Raw genomic sequence first — 24,365 nt, 5'->3', positions numbered from 1 at the left:
CTTTTTCCTTGTCGATAGCATTCTAAGACTCCAAGGACAGTATACCTACTGGGGGAGTAAATATTTTGGGGCTTCAGAGACTTTCATATGGTACTTCTACCCGGAAAGCTTACTGCTTCTTGAGTGAAATTTCCTGAAAAAAAAAAATCATTAAAGGTAGTCTTAGTTGAAGTAATCCACATTATTTGTATATTTCACTCTAACACTGGATAATTTACAAAATGTATAATTAAAACTTTTAGCATATAAGTTATAAGGTAAGATAAGACAAGCACTCCAAGAGGTATACTCATTGTTTTATTGGTGTGGAAGGTATAAGCACAGATCAGAACAGCAGCAACGGTGTGCACTCCCAATAGCCAAACTTATGTATGGTCAAGCGATGACTTTCACTATTTACCATTAGAAATAATGCTTGTTTAAATTTGCAAAGTCACAAAATGGGTTACAAGATGATTGCAAACTTAAAAACCAGAGTGAGTCTTGAAAAAATCCTATAGTAAGGTAAGTAACACAATCTCTCCATTTCTTGAAGCCATAGGAAATCTTTGTTTTATGTAATACTCCACTGTTAATCAGAGCCAGAGTAAATGTAACTGCATTTGATAATGCTTTTGTTACTGTTTTGAGCAGTTAAAACATTTTGGCATATTTCCTATTCAATTTTGGTCCTTAAGGCATCTCTCATTCAGAGAGGTTTTTCCATGTTAATATTCATGCTGTTCTACTTGGCTTTCCCTGTTCTTTCAAGTGATGTCTTCTTAGTTGACATAATGAAAAGGGTGAATTGCCTAATCAGGCTTTTTATAGTACTAAGAACTGGGGAAAGATTTTTTAAATTATATGCATATAATGCATGTCATCAAAATCAGTGGCATTGTTAATGTGAATGAGCTCACAACACAGTCACTTGAAGAGAGGAACTATTTCTGCCCTGCCCTTATGATCATCATACAGAATAGAGAAACAAACAAAGATACACAGACCATTAACATCTGTAAAGTGAAATTTCCAAATTTATAATGGAATTAATGCTTTCAAAGCTATAAACATCAAAAGCGGCTGCATCTGCTAATCCTTGCCTTTGACAACAAGCTGTGCTGAAAGGCAGTCAGTTGGTGTTGCAGGCAAGGACTATGGGCAGAGGGGTTGCAATTTGTTTACTGTTTTCTGGTGCACATCCATGGGCCATATGGTCAGGCTCTTCATGGAAACAAATTGTCCATAATTTTCTTTCAGCATGAGAATAGGGAAGTAAGAGCTGCAGAAAAACATCAACAAAATCTGTTTATTATGAAGATTGTTTGAAGTTTGATACTATTACCTATCTCATCTACTGTCTACACATATCTTAGAGTCAGGTCTATATGCTCTTGTAATTAGTCAATCAGAGATATTTTATGCTGTTGTTAAACAAAAACTTATTGTTTCCAGAGAATCAAATTCCTCCCTTGCTGGTGGGAGTTGAGGTTCTTGGGGTACCACTGAAATGACTACTTTCAGAAGCTCAGTCCCCTTGGAAAAATGAAATGTGTTAGAAGACTATTTGCATGGAGTTACATTCCTCAGTTTCCAATATGCCATGTCCCTTAAACCAGTCCTGAAAGAGGTATAGCTGTGGGTTCAGCAAAACCAAAAGCAAGGCCAGTGTCCAGAGCCTCCGTTCCATATTGCAGCTGGGTCCAGTTTAGCATTCAAGCAGATTAAAGTCCATTATTCCGTGGTGTGGGTTTCACGTGGCCATGAGCCACATGGGCACAGGGGAGCACACCCCCCACAACAGGAGAGCCAGGCCCCTGTGAGAGTAAAAACCAAGAGAGTGTGCTCCTTTGTCTAGGAGTTTTAATATTCAGGATTCTTACTCTTGCAGTGGCCATGCCTGTTCTGGCCACTAATTTGTTCCCAGGTGTGGTTGACAATCAGGTAAGCACCTTCAACATCACTCAGACCTCACTGGGCATGTGTCCAAGCTGCCTTTGTCAAGTCCTTTCCCCATTGATCAGCAGGGAACAGACTTGAAGAGTGTAAATTAGCAAAGCTGTATAAAAGGCATGCCTATATTGTCTAGTCTTCCCATTATTCCTTTCTTGTTGAATAGTAACCAGATTATTATAGTGGTGTCATTATGAGACTGGAAGTTTGTCCTGATTGAAAGTATTTATTGAGCCATTGCCAGCCACACAAGACAGGGTCCTGGGGCATGCAATCTAAACCACCAGCAGCAGGGTAAATGGAGAAGACAAACTTGTCCACTCTCCTGGGATTGACGGGGCTCTTTTATAGATTGAGTTTGGGGAAGAAAGCTTTAAGTTGTTTTGGAAGAATTATGTTGGCTATAAACAAGGGAGAGGGGGAGAAGGTGAAGCAGAGAAAGTTTTGGGATAGGTGAGTAGTCATAAGGAAGAAGTATTTTATGCCTCTGGACTGGTTGTGGGCAATAGTCTGGAATGGTCACTGTGTAAGCAAGATGGGTGGCCTCTGATAGTTGGCTATTTCTGTTAGATAAGAACTAAAATCGCAGCCTGGAAGTTTATTCAAAGTTTCAGTATACTTTCAGCAATATGAGCAGTCTTCTGTTAGATTCTGCCTATGGCTGTTAACAGACGAATTCTCCTTTTCTCTCCCTCCCACCCTCTGGTCTGCTATAATTTAATTTAGGACATCTTAGCATTTTTTTTTTCTGGTCACTGTCTTTGTTATCAGGACCTCAGTGTTGAGTTTGTCTGCCCGCATGCACTGGCCCAAAGAAATACACAATCAGGAGTTTTCAGTATAGAAAGAAAAATAGTTTACTATTGAATTGGCCAATTTGGAGTACAGGGATCTAATGCTTAAACACCTAACTTCCTGATGCGTATGGGTTATAGATTATACAGGGGAAAATCAAGACACTGTGGGTTAGAGGTTTGTGATTGTGCTGGGAGCTGGTCGGTCAGAGGTGAGGTAAGGGTAATAAATAATTTCCTCAAGTCTGGAGGACAGATCTGTGGTCTGTTATTGGGTCCCTCCAGTCTCCTGGGAAAGTAGCCAGAGGGTCTTTCCACCTTAGGGCTCAGGAGCTGAAACATAATGTAAGTCAAGATGATATCTTTAGCCTGCGGAGGTCTGGACTATGTGACCATTAGTCTTCTGCTGCCTCGAGAGAGATGATTTCTGGAACTAGGATTTAAAGCTAAATGTAATCAAAGACATAGGGACCCTCAGTTTCATCTTCTCCAGAATGTAGATGTTTCTCCCTCCCTCATGGTGAGGACTAAGTAGCACAGCTCCCTTTCTTTCCCAGGGCCAATGAAATGCAGCTTAGAAGAATAATCAAACTGACTATAATTGTTTCTCAACAATACAAAGAGTCAGAGTATATCTATTTTTTTCTCCACAGCAGAATTATGTCTGCACATTGGTTTTCTTTTGATTATGTAATCATATGTTGCTAATATCACCGATATAAAACCTCCACTTTTAATAACATGGTTTCTAAAAATCCTTTCTAATTCAATAATGAAGTGCACATCATTATAATGGAAGTCAATTAGAAAACTTAGGACAAAGTAAATATCAAAATAGTATGTGCTATGCACATGGTTTAAAAGATACGTATATGTCTTGGAAGTCAAATGCTTGAGTAAGAAATGTGATGTCTTTTATCTTCAGAGATAATAGTTATCAACAGTCTAGTTCTGAGCTTTGAGTTGTTTAGTCAGAAGCAAGATGGGGCTGTATGCAAAATAATTTTCATTCCTTTTGTCTTATGACCTGTGGCACACAGTTGCAAGGCAGCCAACTAATGAGGGGTGCCTTGTATAATCAAATCTTTAAATGAAACCAACTGGCCTGTATGAGAATTTGCCCCGTGATGTAGCTCTTTTTAATGCCATGCTGTAAACAATGCAGCAAATAAGTTCTAATTGGAAGAAGTAATAAAAGTACCTATTGTCCAAATGGCCCACAGTTATTGCCCATGCTATGATATCAGTTCTGAAATTCTGGTTCTAATGAGTGAAAAAATAAATGGATTTTATATTATAGGGGAGGCAAAGACTGTTTGCTTAAAGTAAAATGAAAGGTCGAACAACTTGGTGGTGACACTCTTTATTTTTATGGTACTCAAGAAACTATTTGAACTGAAAATTATTAAATTGCCTTAAAATGGATCTGACTTAATCGTCTATAAATACTAAGTATTGGATAGTTGCCTTTATATCTCATGACTTGAATAGCTTTAAGTTAAATGTACCTTAAGCTCTGACTCCTTAGAAAGTCTATTGCCTTGTAATCACTGCTGACATTCTCTTTGAAAGACCACCTGCATTTGGTAATAGCAAGTGCTCCACAGTGAAAGGATGTGTGGATTTTCCCCCTTTATTTAACTTTGTCTTAAAAGGATTTGAATGGTAATTTCAACAAGCAAGTTGTTACAGCATATTTTGTATCACCAGTCACATTCATGTGCCATTTAAATTTGTTATGAAAAAAAGTTGCATATACTTGGGTTTGGCTGAAAGATGATACTATGCTTATCCAGACCACTTAGGTTTGATAACTGGAGTTTAATGGCTCAATCTCACAAGAACAATTTCCCATGAGATTTTCAGATTGTACAGCTGTGCTTTTAACTGTGTATGCTGTAGGAACTGCCTGGTTGGTATACTTCATCTTGGGTTTACTTGGCATAGACATGCGATTTCTAGAACTGTTTTCAGTCACCACCTGTGATACGAACATATCCTTTTGCCAATACCTCACGTTGATAGTTAACAAGTTATTAGTTAATACTTAACAGTTGATGCCTTTGTCGGAGAGGAAGAATCATCCTCTACCTTTCAAGTTCTTCTGTCTAGACTCATAAGTCAATGAACACAAGATAGATTGCCAGGAGAAAAAATACAGTTGAATAATTGGTATACCTCCTGGATACAATGGGAGAGGCCCAGGAACACTGAAACACTGAATAACTCTGCTCACCCTCACCTTTTAAAAAAAATGTTTTTATTGATTTCACACACACACACACACACACACAAGGAAAACACTGATCTGCTGCCTCCCACAAGCTCCCAGACCCCAGGGATCAAACCCACAATGTGGACATGTGCCCTGACTGGGAATCGAACCGGCAACCTTTTCCTTTATGAGGCCATTTTATTTTGGTTTCAGGGAGGCTGATTATGTCACCATATTTATCTTAGATGGTAGTTAGAATCCTAGAATCAAGTTAATAGCAGTAGCAACCGAAAATTTAGTAAAATGAGGGCTGTGTGTAAAGTACTGTTACTACTTACTGGCAATACAGAGGGGATCAGAGTTTGCCATCCCCTAAAATATGCCTCTTTTTGGATATTGATTATTTTGAGCTGGTTAATTTTAAGAAACAGCAGACATGGGAGCCACTCTGACATCCAAGGTTCTACAGAGAAGGAAGGATTTAAATTTGCATGACAACCTTACCCTTGTTAGTGATGTTTTCCTGGTAACTGCCCATAACTGACTCCCCACACCAGCATCTTCTTTTGTCTGTAGCTGAAGGTGATATTTTAGATGATGGCTTCCACCGCTTTGGTGATGACTCAGTGTTCCTGGGTTTCTCCCATGTATCCAGGAGGTATACATGTTAATAAACCTTAATTTGTTTTTTGACTGCCAAATCTGATTCTTGTTAATTTGATTAGACCAGAAGAACTGTGAAGGGTGCTAGAAAATTTTCCCTCTCTGACAAGAGTTAGTTGTGATATTTGTGGGAGAATACTATAAATATTGAAATGTGGATTAATAGACATGTAAAAATATCACATAGAGGTTGGGGATAAAATTAGAACTTGCAGCAGAAAGTCAGACTTATATAAGCAGCAAAGAATGGTCGGGGGGCATGAAAGGCAGAGTTTCCAGCCCAGAGAATGACTGGAACAAATGGGAGGCTATTGAGAACTTCACCCGGAACCTCAAACAGGTGCTAATAAAGGTTGCTTCATGTTGACTTTGTTGTTAATTACATGTGTATATGCAAATCCATAAAAGCTATAGTTAATTGACTGCAGGGTGGTATGATTATGATTTTTTCAGACAGCTGTTTTTAGGTGAGAATTATTATTTCAGGCAAATTTCTGTTCCCATGACTACCTCCAATATATGAAAAGTGCACTCACATGTATTTCGCACTGTTTGCCTCCTGGTGGGAGCAGGAAGGGAGAGGAGAACTAAGCTATAACTATGGTCAGTCCAGTCCTCTTGCTTTGTCTTCTCAAAACAGCTCCACTATGTATTCCCTGAGCCACTAGGAAGATGTAACAATGCACCTTACACAGCTCCTACTCGCACCAAATATGTTCAAAGCAGCATATAAACCACAGACCTGCAAGTTCAAAGTGAAGGAGTAAGACATTGTGATGGGGTTTCTCTAAATGTGGACATGAAACCTTCCTTCTCACCTCCTACTACCACCCTCCCTCCATCATGTCCTCTTTGTTTTCCTCCGCCAACATCTACATTGCCACCTCTCCCTTGTAAATTTGACAGAAACACAGAGGCCTCAGCTCCTGTGGATCTTTAACAAAATATCACACAACAGAAACTAACTCCATAGTCTCATTTTCATAACAGCAACATTTTTTTTTACCTGTCCCCTAAGTGTGATTGTGATCTGCCTGACTTGTGAGTTCAGAAAGCATCCTTCTTTTTGTTCACTGAAGCAGTGGCCTGGCTGCTAAGGGCACTAAGTCAGTGGTCGGCAGTGGTTTGCCGCTCTGTTGACTAATGAGTTTGCCGACCACTGCACTAAGTGTACCACAAAGGCTGGGGCGGGGGAGGGGGGGGTAGGCAGGTGCTCTCTGCAGTGTTCAGTAATTAGAGAACTCCATCATTTGAACTGGACTGGCCTCTCTTTCGTTCCTGACAACATGAGCCATTTCAGCTGTGCTATGACATTGCATCAAAAGGTCAGGTTCCCACTGCTAGAGTGAAAAGTGAATAATGGAAGAATTCAATTGAACAAAGGATCCAGAATTTGATTTTTTAAACTTTTGCCTAAAATTACCCAAGTGTTTATTCCATTGTGTTTGGACCTTAGACTATAATATCTGAAAAAAAGCACAAAAACAAAAATGGATTACTTATAAACAATGCTGTTGCCATCCTTTGTTACAACCAGGTTTAAAATGTGAAAAGAATCTAGTCCATGGAGAAAAACTCACAAATGCAAGCTTTTAAGATGTAATGCTGTTATATTTCGTATACTCTTTGTACTTGATAGGGCATAATGTTTTGGGTGCTGTGTGTTACTTTTTCATTCATAGTCATCATATATCTACCAAAAAGAAGAGGCATTGAAACAGCCCCTTTCTCTTTCCCTGTGGCCTACTGTGTAGGTGATGGAACATTTTTGCTCATCTCTTTTGCATTTGTCTCAAGATCTTCTTTTTCTGTTTTGATTTAAGCCATAAGGAATGGTTGTTGAATGCTGATGAGGCACTGGGTAAAGCCTCCAGTTTTTGTTTTTGTTCTTTATTCGCTTTGTTTAGTTTTTTTTTTTTTTTTTTTTTTTTTTTTTTGTCACTTTGGCTAAATTGTTTCAGAAAGTTAGACACCTTTCTTTCTCTTAATTGGGAACCTCTAATGTCAGTGAAACTGTTTCCCACAGCTGTTTTTAAGATGTGCTTGTGACTGCCTGACCAGGTGAATAGGTAAATGTTTCAGTGATTTCTCATGAGAATAAATCACCTTGCTTGGACTGGGCTTGGAGAGAGAAGTGAATCAAATGCCACAGAATCTTAGCTGTAGCTGTCTCCTTGCTTGGTGGAATGCCTTCGTCTTTTGTGATGCAAATAGTAATTTATTTCTGCCCAACAGCAGGTCAGCCACAAGGATTAGTTTGCTTCCAAGGTGAGGGAGCTACTTTAACTTGCCATTCTGCTTTTTTACAAGATTCTTATTTACAACAGTTTCTTAATGAGTTATGTCAGAGTAGCTGCTGGTATGATTCTCTTGATAGCAGGGCCTGTGAAGCAGAATGGTTAATGATGCACACTTGCTAATTCCAGTGGAGCACATTACAGATTCACGATAGTGCAAAGGACTATATTCCAATCTCACAATAAATGGAACAGTGCCACCTTTTGGTCATGAAGTAGGAAAACAAATTTGGATGGCTAAGATTCTGCAAGTCAGAGAGGTGATTTCAAACTATTTGTTACTGATTTTGGTGGTCATGCAATCTACAAATAATAGTAACCTAATTCTTTTCTGTTTTCTTCTTTTCCTCTTTGTGGCAGCCCCTATGATTTGATTGTATGAATTTCGTATAATAATTGTGTTTCAGGAGAAACTGAATTACAGTACATCCTAATTATGCTTTGCACAGGAATTAATTGCACATGCATTATGCAGGTAATCTGAAGAACACCATGGTTATCACTGTACACATGGCAACTTCTTTCATGCAGTGGTAATTAATCTGAGAAAATATTTAGGAAGAATTTTGAAAGAGGGAATAATCGAGCCTTGCAGTATTTGTTAAGGATTGTGAGTTGGAGATTGATTTTAATTTAACAAAATTATTTTGAGAATGCCTTCTTCTTTCTCTACCTAGCTTTTCTCACTAAACAATGAAGTATCAATGATTTGAATTAGAATCCTTCATTTTGAAATTCTTTTCCTTTATTACTTTTTTTTCTTAAATATGTGTTTATTGATTTTAGAGAGAGAGAGGAAGAGAAAGAGAGAAAAACATTGATTGGTTACCTCCTGCTGGTACCCCTGTCTGGGGACTGAACCTATAACCTGGGCATGTGCCCTGACCTGGAATCGAGCCAGTGACCTTCATGTGCACAGGACAATGCCCAACCAACTGAGCCACACTGGCTAGGGCTTTATTAATTTTTTAGCAGGAAGAGGCACATTACAAAAAAGCAAGGTGATAGCAGGTTTTCAGAAAGAAAACCCCAAGGTACATAGCAATAGTTGCCTATAAACAATGGATCCAATCTCTTATAGCATCTACAAGTCAGTGCAATGGTGATTGATGTCCAGAACCTGTGAGATCTGAATTCTAAAAGAATCATAAAAATACATTTCCTGGGTAACTTCTAGGAGAATGTGGGGGCTACAAAAGTAATACTTTTCTTCTCACCTTCTAAGTTATTCTAGCTGGCTAACAATCAAATTAACAGAGCCAGAATAACAGGAGAGAATCAAACTTTAATACATGCACAAGGGGAAGTCACATAAGCATGAAAATTCCAAAGACAGTGAGGTAAAATTGGGTATATATATCTATATATCCATATCTATCTACTATATAATCATTTTGACAAAGTAGAAAAGGGATGGGGTGGGGTCTGAGATTTCAAAATAGAAGGCAATTTATAGGTGATTGAGGAAAAGTGGAACAAACATAGCAGGGAAATTTTTGCTAGGCAACCCAGAAACAATGACAAATGGGTAATCTAATCAACATGACCCTGCTAGCCACCCTCCCACCCACCATACGCAGTTCAAATTTGGCTAAGATGAACACCCCAAGAGTCCCTACCTGAAGCTGGCTCCTCATCTGAATCTCAATGGAAAGGAAAGGAAGCAGAAACAAAAGGTCTCTCTGAGTCCCCTGTTTTCCAAAAAAAAAACAGCCTAAAATCAACATCCTCAAAGGCAGTCTTAGTGTGGCAAAGCTCCTTGCCCTTCAAGAACAAAGGATTTTTTAAATATGTCAGTGTAGCACTCACAATCCCCCAAACTGAATTTCGTTCTTCCAAAATTCTTCCCCAATATTTCCTTATACGAGTTGTTAACTGCATAAAGAAGTTTCTGTGTATACTGAAATATTTTCAGAAGAGTTTTAAGCTTGTATTAAGTGAGAGGTTTAATCTGCATATTAGTGGTCAATTATTGAAGACTAGAGGCCCAGTGCCCGAGGAGGCGCCCCACGTGGGGCAGGACCCGCACTTAACCTGCATAGCGCAGGCTGCCAGCCACCTGTGTTGTGTCCGCTGGGGTGGGGGCCAGCGCTCCTGTGTGTTGTGTCTCCACTCTGGCCTGCCCCAGCCCCAGGCTCCCCGGGGCTGCTGGGGCTGGGAGCGGCACGCAGTCCCCTCCTGCCCATCTGTGGGCGCAGCTCCTCCTGAGTGGTCGTGATGCCCCGCTAATTAGCATATTCCCTGTATATATATATATATGTATATATATATATATATATATATTATAATATATATATATATATATATATATATATATATATATATATATAGACAGTTTCTCTTAACATGAAGGAAGGAGTAGAGCAACTTTTGGCTTATCAGCAAACTTGGTAAAAACATATTAAAATTAAACTGTTGGGCCTGCTAAGTGTTAGGTCTGATTTGAATTGAATCAATCAAAGAATTGAATCAATACCTTGGTCTGATCAAAGAATTGAATCAATTAATACCTTCAGCAACTTGTACAGACCTTTTCTTTCTTTCTTTTAAAAAATGTATTAGAATTCTTCACTCTTAAAAACCTTAATTTTTCAATGATAACCAAAAAGTAAACAGCCAACATTTATGAACACACTTAAAAGACACTCTTACTTTCAAGAAAATATCCATTCAACAAAGTACAAGAGACCTTCTGAAATAAAAACTAAGAGCAGATGAATTAAAACGTGTCTAGCAATTAATGTTTCAGTATTGTATGCTATTTTAAAATATTTAGATGTTTATCATTTAACCCAACAATGCTCCAAAGTCTTTAAGTTAATAAAGACTTTGGAAAATCATGTATAGGCATATGAGGCTGGAGAAAAGGCAGGGGGAGGAGGGAGCAGGCCCTGCAGACTGTTCCTAGACCTCTAGCCACTTGGATTCAAGACTGCCACGTTTTTTCTTAGAGATAACATGCTAAGTTTGGGCACCAATGAGCTCAGCTTCTGATAATAGCCAGACTGTTAAGTAAGCATTTGCAGTTTTAGTGAAGAAACCATTCTTTGGGAGGGGGGAGGGTAAGAAGGCGCTGAGGTCAGAGCAGTTTTCAGAGCATTAAAGGGGTGAGAATGTTGGCCTTGGGATCTAAAGGCACAGTGAGGGGGTTCCTTAGTCATGTCATGTCATAGAGGAGCTTTGCAAGAAGACTAAAGTTGTGAACCCGGAGGCGAGAGTACCCAGTGAGCCCGAGAAAGGAGAAAATTTCTTGCTCAGAGGAGGGGACAGTCATAGAGGAGATAAGGAGATAAGGCATTTACAGTCCAAGGAATGGCTCAGTCTTGTGGGGTGAGAGAGTGAAACTGAGGTAGGTGACTGTGGTTTGGGACAACTGGGCTTTATGAGGGGATGCATGCTATCCCTGGCCGGGCACCAAGGTAGAATAAGAAAAGAGTGAATGGGGGAATTTAGTAAGATGCAGTGTAGATGTGAGGCGGCTAATGGCTGTGAGACTAATCCGTCAACCCCCATAATAGAGACTGAGGAGTGGACAAGGGTCCCAGTGAATTCGGAGAGGGCAGAATAAAGTGGCCCTAGTGTCAATTAAAAGGAGATCAGCTTACCTGCCACCACAGTCGTTACCCTAGGCTCTGTCCTGGTGATGTAAGGCTGTGGGGCCCTGTCAGGGCCTGGACAGCTTCTTGGGTGGCCAGTCCCAGAAGGTCTGGGAGCTCCAAACCGGATCCAGAGGGCGGCCATGCTGGACTGGCTGAGGCCTGAACCGGAGGGCCAGACTACAGTCTGATTGCCAGTGGCCTTCCCTTCCGCACCTTGGGCAGGGCCCAGGTGGGGGTCTCAGGTTTGAGCAGGACTTGGCTCAGTGTCTTTCCTTGCTGCATTTGAAGCATATGCCCAGAGGAGGCTTAGCCCCTGACTTACCCTTGGTTGGCGGACCGGCACTTCGTTTGGGGTTCATGAGAGTGGTGGCTAGGAGCTGGAAGGCCTCCTACTGGGCCTCAGCCTTGGCCTGATCTCGCCTTTGTTTTTGGATTTGGGTCTCCTTGTCTCTATTATTAAAGACCTTAAAGGTCAGGTTAACGAGGTTTTTTTGAGGGGTTTCTGGACCTCTGTCTATTTTTCGAAGATTATTGTGTGTGAGGGGGAGAGGATGGGCGCTGATTGGGATATAAAATGGGTGTTCAGGAGAAGAACTCCCTCTGGGGAGGTTGAGTCTAAGGTGGTCAATTTCTGTAAGGCCTTCGTGAGGAGGAAGAGAGCTGGGTTTTTGTCAGGGCCTTGAATGATTTCATTAAGTTTATCAAATTCCTTTGTAAAGGTGATCAGGTTGGAGGAAAAAGATCTGAGGTACTTCTCAATCTGTGCGAGAATGGACATAGAGAATGGGACATGGACACAGACTATGCCCTCAGTTCCTGCTGCCTCCCTCAGGGGTGTAATTGGCACAGGAATAAAAGAGGCTGTTGAGGAGGGTGGTCTTTGGGTGGCCTGAGAGCAAGTGTTATGTGGGTAAAGGCTGTTTTGGAGCTAGTATTTTTGGGACTTGGGCTCTCAGGGGCTGGGGAGAAGGTGGTTGCTGGTTAAGAGGGTCTGGGTTTTGGGTTAGAGAGGGAATGTGTAAGGGGGTGGAGGTCAGTGGTCTGATGTGTCAAAAGTAGATTCAGAATCAGAAGTGTTAGGGGTATGATGTTTTGTGTGAAGGAGAAAGATCTGATGGGTAGAGCAGGACTGAAAGAGGACTGGGACTGAAGGGTGAAAAAGGCCTGGGCTTAGGGAATCTCTGACCATTTTCCATTGCAGTGACAGCAATTATCTAAATTGTTCAGTGTGTTAAAATTAAAAGTGCCTTTTTCAGGACATTGAGACTTATTATCTAATTTATGTTGTGGTTAAACAGTGTTACAAAATAAAATGAGGTTGTTGGGCATGATCTCCCCGTGAATGTGCAGAGGGAGTGTGGTGTGGCCCATGAGAGAAGAAGGGTGAGTCACAGACCGCAAATCCAAAGGTGACTGTTTAGCTCAGGCATCCCTGCTGCTAAACCAATCACTGTGAGAAATGAGAGGTGACCCTCTGGACTGGGCATCCCCAATCCAGAAGGACCCAAAGAAAAATGGCTGAGGAGTCTTCTGGCCTACTGCTAGGACTTTTGAGATGAGAGACTTTTGAGAAGTCAGTAAGAGAGAGTGGGCAGAAGATTCGAGATGATGGAAATTGTGGAATGTAACTCACCTAGAGAAGATTGGCCAGTGTGGGATGGAGAGTCGGCAATGGAGGAGAGATTCCTGGTCTGGTGTCCTCCTTGGCTGGCTGACTGGGGGCCAGGGCGGGGGGACCCCATAAGGGAGGGAAGCCTGATCGGGGCGTCAATTTAGTCACCTCAGTAGGATTCAGAGGTAAGCCCAGGACAGGCTGCCACTGCCTACTGCTCTCCGAATAGCACACTCGGGGTGACTGAAGCCAAGACAATGGCTCCTCTTCCTCAGTTTGGGAGGGCCTGTAAGGGAGGGAGGCCTGATTGAGGCTGGCAACTGAGTCACCGAGTATGATTCAGAACTAAGCCCAGGATGAGCTGCCTCTGCCTACTGCTCTCTGAGTAGCAAACTCGTCATGACTGAAGCCTGGGCGATAGCTCCCCATCCCCATGGGACCCTCCTGGGTTTCGACACCAAATGTTAGGATCGCTAAAGGAGGAAAGCACAAGGCCAGAGTGGTGAGGGATCACGAATTTATTTGATCATCTGCACACCAGGTGGCTGAGCCTGGATGGTTGCAGCACCCAGTGATGGGAGTCAGCGGCTTTTAAAGGACTTTTGGCGGGCTTTTTCTGGGCGGAAACTTCTTTGTGTACCCGGAGGGGAGTCGCAGCAAGTGAAATGTGGTCTCAGCAAAGGGAATGTCCATAGTGAAATGGCCTGAAAAGCCAGTTCCCAGGGGAGAGGTATTGATTCAATTCTTTGATCAGACCTAACACTAGGCAGTGAAAGTTGATGCTTATTCAATTGGATATAGGATTACCCTTTCCAATGTGAGACAGAATCAAGATGGTTTTGGGGCCAAAAATCATTTAATCAGATGCATTCTTTGGCCTTGATACAGCAATGAGGACCCCTGGGCTGGCTCCTGGAGCTTTTCCACACAGGCCCTGTGTTTTGGTTGTAATCCTTTCAGACAAAGTTTGAAAAAGGGCAGAATGTTTGTTTTGCTTTTTTCTTTTCAAACAATCAATACTATGTAATATAGCATGTTTCCTGTTCTGCCTTAGCTGCTAGAAAACAGGGAATTTCAGTCCTAAACAGTAGTGACTAGCATATGTCAGGTATGTAAGAACATTTAGTTTCTCTAAATATTTTTAAAGATCTCTCTTCTCTTTTTAGCTTTAATTGTCATGAATTGCATTATGTTTTATTTTTATAGTGTCTTAGCTCAGGCTACCATAACAAAATACCATAACCTGGTATCTGAAACAACAGAAATTTATTTCTCACATTTGTGGGGTCTGAGAAGTCTAAGTTCAAAGTGCCACCAGGGCACTGGTTTCTTTGTAAGAGCTCTTGGTTTGGATTGTGGAGGGCCACTATCTCACTGAGTGCTCACATGACCCCTTCTTTGAGAGGAGACAGAGAACATGCTCTTTGTGTCTTTTTACAAGGGCACTAGTCTTTATCATGAGACCTCCACCTTCATGACCTCATCTAACCCTAATTACTTCCCAAACGCCCCACCTTCAAATACCATCACATTTGGGATTAGGGCTTTAATATATGAATTTTGCAGGGACATAAGCATTCAACCCATAACAAATAACTTCTTCACATCTTTAGGAAAAAAATGGGACTTAACTACAAAATTATAAATATCACATATATAAGACAGGATTAGGCACCATACAGAATAGAATCATATTTAAGGACTCTACATTCAAAGGGCTTTTATTTGTCATTAAAAACAAATGGAAATAAGTATTTAACTTTGCTTTGTGAATTAAATTTACTTTCCAAAATTAACATTTTAAATCATACAAAATATCTATGATATTTAAACCAATGAAACATTTCAAATGGATTTTTTATCTTCTTCTTTCCTAAAATATGTTTGATTTAATATGTTCAGATATAGCAGTGTTCTTATTATTTCAGGAAACTGAATATATGTAATTTTCTCTTCTACCTTGATTGAAAATACTACACGCTTTTCTCATTCGTTATCTTAATGTAGTTGTAACAGAACTGTTATATTTTATATACTTTGTGCATAGACATATTTTGTTGTATGTTATATCAAAGGTAATGAATTTTTAATCTATGGAAGTGTACCAAGTGATGGAAATTCTAAAGATTAAATATATACTTCTCTTCGACTCAACATATATTTAATTAAATATAATATTCTACTTAAAGAATCTGTTGCAGTTGAGAAGCAATAAGACTTGAGTTATGCTTTCTTTCTTAAATTCTTGTGATTTTATTTTTCCTGTGTATGTTTTTTTTCCTTTCTCAGGAACTTACTTCAAAGCCTTCTTAAAAACCTCCTTTACTGCTTCTTTATGTATCTTAAACAAAGAGAATATCCTTTTCTCAATACGCTGGGCTCCTAGGAGATGTCACTGGTGAACCAAAGAAAAATCAATAGTTTTCTCTTTTATCAGCATTATCAAGCCCCATTCACTAGAGAAGAATCTGTGATAAAGGTATCTGCTAGGCCAACATTTAGACTTTTTTTTTTTTTTTTCTTGGCCAGGTTCACTCCTCTCAGATTTCAAGGGACAAAACAGTGCACCAACAGAAACCAAATCTCCCTCTGCTGTTATCTTATTTCCTCTTCTTGAGTCATGGCTTCTGCCACCTTTGGATAAAGATGTGCTGATCCATAAAATACCTGTCTGCTACATGGCTCACTAGATAGGTTCAGCACAAGGTCAGAAATCTGCCAAATCTTCTCGATTCCAAACTAACTCTCACAATTAGCCTGACCTAGTGCTTGACTAAAGATAACCCCCACCCCCTTCCTGAAATAGACTCAGCTAGCCAACGGAATGTAAAATGTGATATTCTTTTATAGACTTTTATACATTGAGTTTGGTATGTTTAAAGTTTTAGAAGTACTTAGAGAACACAGCAAAGTGAAAGAAAACTGTCAGTGGAGAATGAGTACTTGGTTCATAGAGGATGAATGTAGGAATGTGTTCTGTGGGAATTCTGTTAGAAGTTAAGGTATGTGTGTGGGCTCAGGCCCTGGGTAAGGTGGTAAAAAAGGTAAGAGCAGAGAGAAAGTTTTGCAAAATAATGGAGTCTTTTTTATAATTTTGCCTAAGACCAGATTTGTTCTATACCTGTCAGTAAATCATTAATGAAGCACTGACTCTTGGAAAAATATAAGCAGAAAGTGAATAGTTGGCAACTGTGGGAGACATTTTGGGATCCCTAAACTCCTTAAATGACCTGAAAGTTGTCTGATGTATTTCCAGAGAATACTAACCTGCGTGCTGAAAGAATTTAGCCAACTCATTTTTTCTTCCAGTACATGTATTTAAATAGGGAAAATGACACTATGTTCTTTTGTTTTAAAATTTCCTTTTCTTCGGGATAATTAATACACATGGCATGCATTATACTAGTCAAAATGTTATATGATGACAAATGATTCTCCAATACCTAATCACCATGTTTTTAGTCCCCTGTTCCCCAGAGAAAAAAAATCTCTATTTCTTGAATATTCTTCCTGAGACATTCTTTGAATATAAAATATTATCTATGTGTGTATCTTCATTTGTTGTAACAATAATGGGAACACATTTCTACAACTCTGTCCTGCATTTTCCTTTTTCAGTTAAAAATGTATCTTGAATATCATTCCATTTGGGTCTAACTAAAGCTTTCTATTCTTATTAGCGTCTGCAGGGTATTCCAACTTATAGATGTACCATGATTTATGTAACCATCACCTATTGAGGGACATAGCGTTTTTAATTTTTCTGAACTACAGACAAATTGGCAATGAATATTCTTGTGCATTTGTCTTTGTGGGCATATGCAAATATATCTCAAGATAAATTCCTAGAAATGGAGTGGTTGGCTCAAAGGCCATGTGCATTTAAAATTTCAATACATATAAATCTCATTAGATTCCAAATCTACACTAATAAAAGAGAAAGATGCAAATTGACCGTACCTTCGTGATGCCCACCAGCCAATGAGGAGTGAGCATGCAAATTAACCCAACAAAGATGGTGGGTTAATTTGCATATGGAGGCGCCATGTAGCCGGGGGTGGGGCGGGACGCTTGCATCATCGCCATGGTGATGACACAGTTGTTCCATACTGCCCCAGCCTCTCTGGGCCTCTGGGCAGTGTGGGAAAGCAGAAAGGTGGCTCTGGGTCAGAGCAAAGGCAGAAAGGCGGCTCCGGGCCCGGAACGAAGGTGGTGCCGGCAGCCATGGGAAGGAAGGCCCATTCTTCCACGAATCTTTGTGCATCGGGCATCTAGTATTAAATGATATGGTAGATTCCAACACTGAGGGATGACTGCAAAAACCTGTTAATTTAAGCTCAAATCTGTTTATATTTCTTAACCAACTAGTTATTGAGCATCTATTATATCCCAGACACCAGAGAGACAGCAAAGTCTTCCTCTCAGTTACATTCCAGTAGGGAGCTTACATGGATAATATGGAGGGAAGTTTATACATTTTCCCTCATTTATTTGGGCACAGGACTTGCAAAAGATAGATCTGGCTTCCTGCATTGCTAGTGTTTTGTATTTCCCTCTTCCCTACTGCTGCTATTGTTATAGGAATTAATCTTGGGGCTACAGGAGGATATCCAGAAAATCCTTACAGACATCCTCATAAATGTCCCACTCTTCCAGCAAGTGGAACCCCCATAGCACTGGCAATAAAAAGCAATTGTGAGCCTGGTGGGAGGAACCAAGATGGTGGCATAGGTAAACACCTGTACTCACTGCCTCCCACAACCGCATCAAAATTCAACAAAAATATAAAACAATTATCATCCAGAACCACGGGAAAGTTGGCCGAGTGGAAGTACTACAACGAGAAAGGTAAAGAAGAAAGCTCATTGAGACTGGTAGGAGGTGTGGAGGCTCAGAAAGGGCTGGTCTGGCACCCACGTGTGCCGCTTTTTTAATCAGGAGGGAGATGGCCTCTTTGGAGGCCGCCTGGAGGAACGAGGAGTCCCAGCCCCACACCAGACCTCCAGCCCAGGGTCCCAGAGCTGGGGAAAAAAGTCTCTACAGGCAGTAAGAACTACAGACTGTAAAAACCAGTGTGGATTGGGGCTGAGTGACACACAGGCTACTGGAGACCCAGCTGCTCCTCTTAAAAGGCCGGCAACACGAACTGAATTTACAAGCTCCCACTTGCTCTGAGCTCCAGTGGCAGGCAAGGCTCTGGGGGACCCAGACACATATGGGGAGAAACTGGACTGTCTGGCATTGGGGCAGGAACACGGGGGCAGCTCTCTTCCAGATGGAGGTGCTTGTAGCAATCATTGTTCCCATGCTGGGACCACCCTGTTGCAGGGCTGACTGGCAGCCATTTCTGTTTGCTCCACCCTGGTGATTCTCTGAGACCCCACCCCACTCAATTTACAACCCGACTCAAGCTGTGTGCAGTGGCTTTTGCATATGAATGGTGTATCCTTTCTTAGCCTAAAACCTGTCAAACAATCTGCAGCTGGGTCAGGGAGCCCCAAAGCTATCAATAAAAGGCCTAAGGCCAGCACCAGCCTGCCTTGCTTCACAGCTGGGCCTCATCTGGGCACTTCCAAATCCAATACAAAGAGGAGAAATCTGCAGATCTCTCTGTAGTTCTGCTGGGTGGCCCCAGACAGTGGCTGACTTTGTACCTCCATGGAGATCCAAGAGCCAGTGTATCCAGGGGTCAGTGTGGGACCATACCAGATTACAAATCTTCACATCCATAAGTGACACACTCAAGGTGCAGACTCAGTGATCACCAAAGCCCCACTGAAGCAAGTCCTGCCAATAAGGGTGTCTCCAGCACAGCAGTTCTCCCATTGTAGACACAACTGGTCCTCCAGCCAATTGGCCTGCATAGCAGCTCTCCCACTGTAATCGCAGCTGGTCCCCACAGCCAATTGGCTTAGAGGTCAATTCCTCCCAACAATCAAGGCTCCACTACAACAAGACTTTACACACAGCCCACAAAAGGGTGCACCAAGAGTGTCCACCTCAGGTGAATGGGGAGGCTGAGCCACTGGCCACTATAGGACACCCACTACACAAGGCCATTCTATCAACTCAAGGAGACATAACAGCTCTACCCATCACATAGAAACAAACACAGGGAAGCAGCCAAAATGCAGAGACAAAGAAACATGTCACAAATGAAAGAAATGGAAGAAAGCAAACTACTACATATAGAGTTTAAAACCATAGTTATAAGGTTACTCAAGAATCTTCTAGAAACTTCCGAGGAACTTAGTGAGACCTTCAAGGATCCTCATGATAATGCCAAAAAAATGGAAAAGGACCAGTCAGAAATTAAGCATACACTGAATAAATTGCTTTTTATTGCCAGTGCTATGGGGGTCCCACTTGTTGGAAGAGGGGAACATTTATGAGGATTTCTGTACTATATATGGGGATTAAACATAGACTAGAGGATCCCAAGAATCAAGTCAATGATTTGAAATACAAGGAAGCAAAAAACACCCAACCAGATGAGCAAAAAGAAAAAGAATCCAAAAATATGAAGATAGTGTAAGGACCCTCTGGGACAACTTCAAGCGTACCAACAACCGAATTATGGGGGTGCCAGAAGAAGAGAGAGAGCAAGATATTGAAAACCTATTTGAAGAAATAATGACAGAAAACTTCCCCCACCTGGTGAAAGAAATAGATTTACAAGTCCAGGAAGTGCAGAGAACCACAAACAAGAGGAATCCAAAGATCACACCAAGACACATCATAATTAAAATGCCAAAGGCAAAAGACAAAGAGAGAATCTTAAAAGCAGCAAGAAAAAAACAGGAGAGGAACCAAGATGGCAGCATAGGTAAACACCTGAACTTGCTTCCGTGCGCAACCAAATCAAAACTATATTTAAAAGACAAAACAGATATCATCCAGAACCATGGGAAGACTGGCTGAGTGGAAGTTATACAACTAGAAGGAAAGAGAAAAGCGCACTGAGACTGGGAGGGGGTGCGGAAGTGTGGAGGTATGGAGGCGCACATGGAAATGGGCTGGCAACTGGGTGTGCTGTTGCCTTTTTCAATTGGGAGGGAGATATAAACTTCTGACTGCTCTGAACTCCAGTTCTGGGTGAGACTCTGGGGACCCAGACTCATATGGGGAGAAAGTGGACTGTCTGGCATCAGGATAGGAACGTGAGGGCGGCTTTCTCTCAAAGGTGCTTGCAGCAATCATTGTTCCTGCACGATGATGCAGGACACAGAAACCTGGGGACCTCTTTGGGGCAGGACTGATGGGCAGCCATTGCTGTTTGCTCCACCCTGGTGATTCTCTGAGACCCTGCCCCACCCAATTTACAACCACACCCAAGCTGTGCACAGAGGCTTTTGCATATGAATGGCCTGGCCTTTTGCAAACTGCAGCTGCGTCAGAGAACCACAGAGCTTCCAAAAGAAAGACCAAGGCTTGACAGCAGCTTGCATTGCTTCACAGCTGGGCATCATCTGGGCACCTCCACACCCCAAACAAAGAAAAGGAATCTGAAGATCTCTCTGTAGCTCCTGGTGGGTGGCCTCAGGTAGTGACTGACTTTGCACCTCCTTGGAGATCCAAGAGCCAGTGTACCCAGTGGTCAGAGTGAGACCATCCAGATTACAACTCTTCACATACATAAGAGACACACTCAGGGGGCAGACTCAGTGAGTACCAAAGCCCCACTGGAGCAAGTCCTGCCCCATAAGGGATTCTTCAGCACAGAAGTTTTCCCATTGTAATCACAACTGATCCTCACAGCCAATTGGCCTGGATGTCAATTCCTCCCAGTGATACCAACAACAACCAAGGCTTAACTACAACAAGACTATGCACACAGCCCACAAAGGGGTGCACCAAGAGTGTCCACCTCATGTAATTGGGGAGGCTGAGCCACTGGGCCCTATAGGTCACCTAACACACAAAGCCACTCTATCAACACAGGGAAGCAGCCAAAATGTGGAGACAAAGAAACAGGTCACAAATAAAAGAAATGGAGGAAAACAAATGACTGGGTATAGAATTCAAAACCACGGTTATAAGGTTACTCAAGAATCTTCTAGAAACCTCCGAGAAATTTAGTGAAACCCTCAAGGATATGAAAATGACCAATTAGAAATTAAGCATACACTGACTGAAATAAAGAATAATATACAGAGATCCAACAGGAGACTAGAGGATCCCAAGAATCAAGTTAAAGATTTGAAATATGAAGAAGCAAAAACACCCAACCAGAAAAGCAAAAAGAAAAAAGAATCCAAAAATATGAAGATAGTGTAAGGATCCTCTGGGACAACTTCAAGCGTACCAACAACCGAATTATGGGGGTGCCAGAAGAAGAGAGAGAGCAAGATACTGAAAACCTATTTGAAGAAATAATGACAGAAAACCTCCCCTACCTGGTGAAAGAATAGACTTACAAGTCCAGGAAGTGCAGAGAACCCCAAACAAAAGGAATCCAAAAAGGACCACAACAAAACACATCATAATTAAAATGCCAAGAGCAAAAGACAAAGAGAGAATATAAAAAGCAGCAAGAGAAAAACAGTTACTTACCTACAAGGGAGCACCCATACGACTGTCAGCTGATTTCTCAACAGAAAGGATTCAGGCCAGAAGGGAGTGGCAAGAAATATTCAAAGTGATGAATAGCAAGAACCTACAACCAAGATTACTCTACCCAGCAAAGCTATCATTCAGAATTGAAGGTCAGATAAAGAGCTTCACAGATAAGAAAAAGCTAAAGGAGTTCATCATCACCAAACCAGTATTATATGAAATGCTGAAAGGTATTCTTTAAGAAGGGGAAGAAGAAAAAAGGTAAAGATAAAAATTATGAACAACAAATACATATCTATCAACAAGTGAATCTAAAAATCAAGTGAATAAAAAAGTCTGATGAACAGAATAAACTGGTGAATCTAATAGAATCAGGGGCATAGAAAGGGAGTGGACTGACAATTCTCAGGGGGAAGGGGGTGTGCAAGGTGCGGAAAGAGACTGGACAAAAATCATACACATATGGACGAGGACATTGGGGGGGGGGGGGTTAAGGGCAGGGGTGGGGTGGGAACCGGGTGGAGGGGAGCTATGGGCGAAAAAAAGAGGAACAACTGTAATAATCTGAACAATAAATATTTATTAAAAAGAAAAACAGTTACCTACAAGGGAGTATCCATACAACTGTCAGCTGATTTCTCAACAGAAACTATGTAGGCCAGAAGGGAGTGGCAAGAAATATTCAAAGTGATGAACAGCAAGAACCTACAACCAAGATTACTCTACCCAGCAAAGCTATCATTTATAATTGAAGGTCAAATAAAGAGCTTCACAGACAATAAAAAGCTAAAGGAGTTCATTAGCACCAAATCAGTATTATATGAAATGCTGAAGAGTATTCTTTAAGAAGAGGAAGAAGAAGAAAAAGTTAAAGATAAAAAAATTATGAACAACAAAGTGACAACAAATACATATCTATCAACAAGTGAATCTAAAAATCAAATGAATAAAAAATCTGATGAACAGAATAAACTGGTGAATGGAATAGAATGAGGGACATGTAAATGGAACAGACTGATGATTCTCAGAGGGCAAGGGATGTTGGGGTGTGGGAAGAGATTAGACAAAGATCTTATATGCATATATGCAGTACCTATGGACACAGACAATAGGGTGGCAAGGTCCTGGGGTGGGGTGGGAAATGGGTGGAGGGGAGCTATGGGGGGAAATAAGAAGGGACATCTGTAATAATCTCAACAATAAAGATAAAAAGGAAAAATTGTGAAGTATCCTTCCTGATGTCAGGCATCATTCTTAATCAGAGTTCTTTTCGCTGATAGTTGACATCCCAGGATATTTATCACCTTCCAAATATGGCTCTTGTTACTTACCTCAGGATCACAGATTCTTGTTCCGTGTATAAGCTAATGTGTTGTCCACCTTGAGTCTTCAGGGAGCACGGGTGCTTCCAGTCAGCAGTAATACTGTACACCCATTATATGACCAAATAATTAGCCCCAGCCTGTGCACTCAATGACTTCTTGGTTGGTTGCTGGCTGTATTTAGAAGTTGAGAATGGTAATTATGGCAGTAGAATATTTCAGCTAGTGATATAACAGGCAAGATGAGTAAGGCATTTGCTTAGAGCAGCTGGTTCTTTGGATGGACAGAAGGGCAGATGGAGTAGTTCTGAGTAATTAGGTATTATTAGCAAGGTTACATAGTGTTCCGGCACACAGTCATCTCTGCTTTGGGAAAATTTCAGTTGGCCTTCCCAGTTAAGAACTTGGATCAAGAAGCTAGATCATAAAGGAGGTACTTTGAGTGAAAAGTGACTTAAAAAATCAATGAAGATTTCATTTATACCAATAATTTTTAACATTATTTTGACCCATTCTAGTTTTTAGAAGGAGTAAGCAAAACTAATTGTAAATTAGGTTTATAGTGAAATTTATGAAATTAAAATACATTTCATTTTACTCTGGCTATAAATAATAGACTATATTGACTTTTATTTTTAATGAAATATGATGAAAACTAAATTGAAATTTTTATTATGTATATTCTTAAACATGAAAAGAGTTGAAGGGGGAGGGAAGAGAGTTGGCATAGCCAGGTGGTCCCTCTCTTCTTGGTTGAGCTTCTCTGGCACAAGATATGCTACCCAGAGGAATCAGAAAACTACTTTTGTGTGTTAAGAGCTACGTGTCAATTAATCATTAAAGACCTCATATAAACCCTGGCCTGAGTGGTTTAGATGGTTGAATATTATCCTGTGCACTGAAAGGTCGCTGGCTCCATTCCTGTTCCCAGTCACAGCGCATGCCCACGTTTTGATTTCAGTCCTTGGTGGGGTGTGTTTGAGAGGTAACAGATCGATGTTTCTCTCTCACATGGATTTTTTTCCTCTCTTCCTTTCCATTCCTATTTCTCAAAATCAATAAAAAAACATTTTTTAAAAAGACCTCATAAATTAAGGTGTGTGTTTTTTCTGGGAGAGAATATAAAATTTTTGCAGAAAATATATATTCCTACAAGGAGAAACAAATGGTGTTTATAATTTTACATTCCCCTTGAGGAATATCATCACCTCAATATATTGAGGTTTTTGATATATCCTGTTACATTTATTTACATTTATTGATAACTTAATTGGTCATCAATTAAGCACTGTTAATATGATTTCAGTAGTCAGAATAAATACTTATGGTTTAAGTATTTTTCAATAAATAAGTTGGAGCAACTACTTGACAATGC

At 40.9% G+C, this 24,365-nt stretch overlaps 1 long non-coding RNA gene across 1 annotated transcript; it reads right to left on the bottom strand.

The window, feature by feature from the left end:
- Positions 1-283: 283 nt before the first annotated feature.
- LOC308239399 lies at positions 284-23,217 on the bottom strand. Its single transcript, XR_013959745.1, has 4 exons — positions 23,000-23,217; positions 17,073-17,383; positions 9,521-9,592; positions 284-1,261 (listed from the first exon to the last, which is right to left on the bottom strand). It is a non-coding gene; the product is annotated as an uncharacterized lncRNA (long non-coding RNA).
- Between the last annotated feature and the right edge of the window lie 1,148 nt (positions 23,218-24,365).

Source organism: Plecotus auritus, assembly GCF_963455305.1.
Source record: "Plecotus auritus genome assembly, chromosome: X".
Taxonomy (NCBI): domain Eukaryota; kingdom Metazoa; phylum Chordata; class Mammalia; order Chiroptera; family Vespertilionidae; genus Plecotus; species Plecotus auritus.
This window is presented reverse-complemented; position numbering and strand designations above follow the sequence as displayed.